General features: G+C 40.9%; 1 long non-coding RNA gene across 1 annotated transcript; it reads left to right on the top strand.

The window, feature by feature from the left end:
- Positions 1-377: 377 nt before the first annotated feature.
- LOC116552354 lies at positions 378-3,039 on the top strand. Its single transcript, XR_004269344.1, has 3 exons — positions 378-651; positions 1,703-1,863; positions 2,710-3,039. It is a non-coding gene; the product is annotated as an uncharacterized LOC116552354 (long non-coding RNA).
- Positions 3,040-6,381: the final 3,342 nt, after the last annotated feature.

Raw genomic sequence — 6,381 nt, 5'->3', positions numbered from 1 at the left:
TCTACTCGAGGGGAAAAATAATACGAGGCTGCTGGTTTTAGAAAAGTCAATAAAGCAGGTACTTCCAAAGGAAGAACTGATGGTGAACTTGTGAGGCACAGGGCCATTCCTGGAACTGACGTGTCCCCCCGGTTACAGGACAAAACAGCTCAGGAGAGACAGAATTCTCTCATGGTAATTTTGCATGAATTACACGGCACCTTAAGTGTTTCTAGGACACCCAAGAAAAAGAATTATTCATGCCTGCTTGATCATTTCAGCCTAACAGCATAAACCAGGACAAAAGAAGGGCCGCAGTGCAGTGCTGTTGAGTCCGGAATGCTTTGCAGAGCACTTTTTTCCCTCAAGAGACTCTCTAAAAGGAGTTGGGGATGGAGAAAGTTGCTGTAGGTTAATTGTGAAGCAGCTCCAAGAATTAGAATTGGCATGCAGGCAGAGAAAGGAGACAAAGTGTAGATGGGGAGATGCTGGGGCTAGGGAGGGGGAAAGGAGGACGGGAGAATATAAAAGCCAGGGTGTTGCAAAGGGTTTGCTTAGCTGCCAGGAGCTCTGAAAGTGAGAAAACGCTACATTACCAAGGTAGAAAATCACTTAGAGCAAAGAGCAAAGAAAGCATGCAACTCAAAACCGAAAGAATCTTTGCTGATGGAGGTATGAGACCAACTCTGGTACCCAAAGCGTTTTGCGTGGTGAATAAACATGAAGTCTTTCATGAGGACTGCTGACTTTATCATTGCTTTTAGGCAAATCCATCTTCGTGTTTTGACTCTTTAACTTTCTGTTTAAGCCTCTTTTACTAATACCTGATATTCAATAGACTAGCCTGTCAAATAATATGCACAGAGATTAACTACTTTTTGGAATGGTCCACAACTATTTTAGATTTCTAAGAACTGTGTCTTTCAGATGATATTTTGAGTCTTTCCAAAATAATTTTCTTTCTCTGAAAAACTGTAAAAGGCACTAAAAATAAAGCATGTGAGAATCAATTACACCAAGAACCGCATCAAACAGCTTCTGTTTGTAGAACTCTTTATAGAAAGTGGGGAAAAAAGGAATTTTCATAGATATTCATTAATATTCATAGAACAAAAAAAGCGTAATTTTTCATGCATCCCAGAAAAATACTATGGTAGCAAAATAGGGAATTTTTACCTCACATTTGACTTTTCAAAAACAAAATCAAATAAAAAGATGACACCTGTGAGCTTCTGCCCGCTTGCTTTGTTCAGGCTTTTCCCCCTAAAATATCCTCTCCTCCCTTTCCTGTGCATCCTCGTCCTTTCCAGCTCACTGACTTTTCCCCTCCTCTGCAAAGCTGCTCTTTGCAATCCTCCCTATGGCGATTCAGCACTCTGATACCATTTATTTTCTTGTATAGTAATTTACTGCTTTATAAATGTGTTTTGTTTTCATATGTAGGAAAAGGTCTTTGTGGATAAAGAACCCTTCAAAATGTTAATTATTTTTTATTTGCCTCTGAATGCTGTCCTCCGTTCAGCTTTGCAAATTGGTGCTAGGGAGGTATACTCAATTGGTATTTACTGATTGAATAAAAAACACAGTAGCTGGAATGCTAACATATTTCTTTAACAAAAAGTATATAAACCAAAGTTTATTATCTGCCAAGACATATGTTTCTATCTATGTGATTCATTTTATTGCCTCAGGTTTCAAAGCCCTCATTTCCTCTCCCCCACAGGAAGACATTGAATAAGAGAGATTTTAGAAAATCTTATAAGCATATGGTGTAACATGCTTGTCTCCTGGGCTGTAAATATTGGGAAAGATTCATGGCATTCACATTGCCACAGAAGTACTGGTTTCCCCACAAAAAAACTGAGTGAGTTTGGAACTTCACATGTTAGTAACACACATTTCACTTTACAAATTTCACCTGTCCATCACTAAATACAATATTGTGCAGGGTCTTCCTTTCCTAAGTATATACTTGAAAGATTACATCAAGAAGGAAGATATCCACCATAACCCCAAAATAACTAAACATGCTCTTTGATATTGTTCTCTTTTTGAAGTCACCCATCCCCCAATTACATAAATATCTCTGCCGCTGTTGGCTCGTAGCTGATAGCTGAATGTTATACACTGTTCAAAATAAAAATGTAAATCTAATGCAAACCTATTTTAGTGAACATTGCAAATCTTGCAAAAAATTCAGGATTTCACAAAGTCAATGAAAGTGATGTTGGAGAAATGTGATTCAGTCCTCACACCACACAGAAAAATAAATTCTACTTGAATTAAATGTCTAAATTTTAAATCAAGAAAGTTACATTAGAAAGAAAATATATAAGAAAATTATTTCATGATTTGAAGGCAGTAAAGATCTCAGTAAGAGAGAATCCAGAATCCACAAAAATAAGGACTAAGATCCTTAATCACACTAGAAGGAAAGAAAATATCACCATTCAACTAAGGATAAAGAAAAACAAAACAAAAACCAGTAGGGCAGGCTAGGAGAGAGGATGAGTTATTAAAGGTTAACTTTACCTGATTCTGACACCCTTATGCAGTGTTTATGGAGAGAAGCTATTTCCTCCTCTTTCCACTGTCTACGGAGAAAGCCCTTAAGATATTCATTTACAAATTATACGAGGTATCTGTAAGAAGAAAGATGTATTTAGTTCCTGAGTTAAATGAGTGCTTGGTCATTATGCTTATTAACCTTCACTGGTGTTACTCTTGCAGGGGACTGTGAATTAGTGAGCAATGGCACGAAGTCTTGACCAGGTGAAGAAATGGGTTACCTCTCTAGGTCCCTGATCTTGAGAGACATGGAAGATGGATCCTCCAAATTTTTGGTGGATACAGAGCCAGAGATCAAGATGCTAGAGAGAACATGGATTTAGGAATCCTGATGCAATATGAGTCTCTATCAGAGAGTAATTAAAATCTCTGACGGGATTCATTCAAGTTTGAAATAATGGCTGTTTGAAGTAGATGTTTGAGTGCTATTGGATAATGTTAATAGTGAATAACTCAAAGTCCTCAGAAAATAAAAAGTGGTTAGGAGAATGAGCTCACTTGAGTTGTTGAAACTAACTTCTCTGTGACCAACATCTCTTTCTGTGAGATTATCATGAAAGGGAATGCATGGAGAATTATTTTAGACACTCTTATCTCAGCGCATCCCCCTAAGCCTGGATTGTGTGTCAGAAATATGGCTAACACACTGAGACAGGAGATAGGTGAGGTCATGTTGCCTATACAGGAAATAATGCTGCATCAGAAACTGAAAATATTTTCAAACGATAGAACAGCTACCCAGGAAGAAAAGACATATGAACCTTGGCTGACCCATCCTAACAGAAATCTGCAAGAGTGGTGGTGAGTAGAATGTGAGAATGATAGGGACTCACGGAAGGCTTTAAAGAGTGTATAGCGGAGGTCATCAAGTTTCCTGAGATAGGCAATACCTACATAGCTCTAGCCACATAATTCACTGGATAAGTATTTTAAGAATTGCAAAGAATAAGTTAGAAGGCAACAGCCTCTCAAAGGCTTGGCTCCAGAACATTTTTAGAAAACATTGCTCTCACATGGCAGGGTACATATTATTAGTTGTTGAACTATTCTCAGTGAAACATTGTTATGTAAATTTAGGCACCAGACTAATTCCTGAGCTTCCCAGAGCTGAAAGAAATTCTTAGATCATTATCTGGAGCTTGAGAGCCAACTTGGCTGTGACAGCAGCTCTGAGCATTGTTCAGTGATGAACTTGAAAAGATCCTTAATTAGAAGACTCAATGTCCTAACATAAAGAGTATTTCTGAGATAACTGCTGAGAATTTAGGACAACAAAAATGCCCATGTTGTTGTTTTGCTTCTAAAGAAGATGGTTACTTTCCTGTAGCCCGCACATGGGAGACTCTACTGCGAATGATGGAAAATAGATCCTGAAAACCTCACACAATTAGAGGCACGCAGGTGAAGGGGCTTTGGTTTTGCAAATGATTAGGCTCAGCGGTGTTAAGGACCTCTCATTACACAGCCCACAGGAAGCTGAAGAAGGGTGTGTGGCAGACTGAGTGATATGGTTTGGCTGTGTCCTCACTCAAATCTCATCTTGAATTGTAGCTACCATAATTCCCATGTCCTGTGGGAGAAACCTGATGAAAGATAATTGAATCATGGGGGTGGTTTCCCCTATACTGTTGTCATGGTAGTGAATAAGTCTCATGAGATCTGACAGTTTTATAAGGGGAAACCCCTTTCCCTTGGTTCTCATTTTCTCTCTTGCCTGCCACATGTAAGACATCCTTTTTGCATTCCGCCATGATTGTGAGGAAGTATTTTCAGCCACGTGGAACTGTGAGTCCATCAAACCTCTTTTTCTTTATAAACCACCCAGTCTCAGGTATGTCTTTATGAGCCATGTAAAAACAGACTAGCACACTGAGTCATCACCCCACAACACTGTGTCCTGATTGGATGGTCTCCGGAACTTGTCAACATTATGGGACTTTACAGCTGTGACTAAGTTAAGGGTTTTGAGATGGGAAGATGATCTTGGTGGGCCCAATGTCATCACAAATGTTCTTATAAGAGGGAGGTAGGAGGGTGCAAGTGAGGGCGGTGTGAGATCAGAAGCAGAAGTCACAGTGAAGCAGGAACTTGGACCAAAAACTATGAGCAGCCTTTTGAAGCTGGAAAAGACAGGGAAACAATCTTCTCTGAGGATCTCCAGGAAGAAGGCAGCCCTGCTGCTCATTTAGGACTTCTGACCTCCAGAACCGTAAGTTAATAACTTTGTGTTGTTTCAGGCTGCTAGGTTTGGGTAATATGTTACAGCAGCAGTAGAAAGCTAATGCAGGTGGACAAGACTGAAATCCCCACCGAGTGATCCGAACTTGTCAATGAGAGAGGCCGACCACCTCCACACTGGCCACCATGTGCCAGGCCCCCTCAGAGTGAATCCGAAGTTAACTTCACTGCTGATGCCCTGAGTTCCACAGCAGGGGTCAGGCCCCCACGCGAGAGCAAGAGCTGCCGTTTCAAGGTGCTGTCATTGGGCCTATTGCTTGGTGGCTGATTCCAACCTTAGTTAAGAGAAGACAGCCAGAGGCTCACACTACAGACAAGCCCACTCTGCTGGATACACTCGAATCCTTAAATTGGGAGGTCTGAACCCAAGGAAGCAGTTCACCCTTAGGTTTACCTGGGCTCATCAACAAATTTCTCAGTATCAGGGAAATCTAAGAAGGAATTAGGGCCCTTCAGAGTTGGAGAAGGCAGAATTGGAGTTGAAGAGACTGCAGAGGAGGATCTGTCACCATGAAGAGAGAGGTCAGGAGGTCTAGCACTGCAGAGTCTCCCCGAGAGGCACCCCAGGAAATGCCAGGTACAAGACCAGACACTGCTGTGCCTTTGACAGGTGACCTGGAGGGGCAGTGAAGGACCTTCTGGTAAGCAAACAACCTGGTCACACATGGAAACTGTGAAGCAAGAGTGGCCTCTGGATGAGTCATGCCTCCAGGTTCACCCAAAGCCCAGCTGTCATCCTCCCAACACTGAGTTTCCAGAATCTGCTCCATGTCCTACCAAATTTAGCTCTTGGTTCAAGCTTGTTAATCCTATTCTGCAAAACATAGCTTCTTAAAAGACAGCATCGTTGACTTCCCTTTGAGACCTCACCCTCACACCAAAGTGCATCCCAAAACCCTGGCTGTCTCCCTGGACAGTCTTGGAATAGGCTTGGGAGTATACTATATGTGGATGGGTCTGAGGAACAAGGGAGAATGAGAAGTCTTTGGGAATGGGTTTTGTGGGAGGAACAGTGGGGAATCAGTAAAATTTGCTATGTGATATATGCTGTGTTCATAATATCTTTAGTATCTACTCTGATATTCGTGACTGGACTATGCATTTCAGTTTCCTTTTGAGAACTACACTAAACAGAAATCACAGTGAAGCAGGACCTTGAACCAAGGCTGTGCCTGGGCCACTTCAGGGTTACTGCAATGTCTGCACGATACAAGTAGTCAACATGTAGAGTGAACTTTAAAAGTTTTTCTTATATATGCTTTAAATGCACATTTGTCATCCCATTTAAAAATAAAGGAAATGTTGGCAAACATTTTACTTTTTTTAAAGTAATACGTAAGCGACCCGAGTGTTCATCAACAGATGGATTTTTAAAAATGTGGCATACACATAAAATGGAATATTATTCAACCATAAAAGAGAAGGAAATCTTACCATTTGCCACAACAGAAATAAACCTGGAGGATATTATGCTAAGTGAGATAAGCCAAACACAGAAAGACAAATACGGCCTGAGCTCATTTATCTGTGGAATCCAGAATAGACCCACTCATAAAAGCAGAGAGTAGGATAGTAGTTGCCCAAGGCAGGGAGGTG

The sequence above is a fragment of the Sapajus apella genome, unplaced genomic scaffold (assembly GCF_009761245.1).
Source record: "Sapajus apella isolate SASKATOON/1434 unplaced genomic scaffold, GSC_monkey_1.0 scaffold11, whole genome shotgun sequence".
Taxonomy (NCBI): domain Eukaryota; kingdom Metazoa; phylum Chordata; class Mammalia; order Primates; family Cebidae; genus Sapajus; species Sapajus apella.
This window is presented reverse-complemented; position numbering and strand designations above follow the sequence as displayed.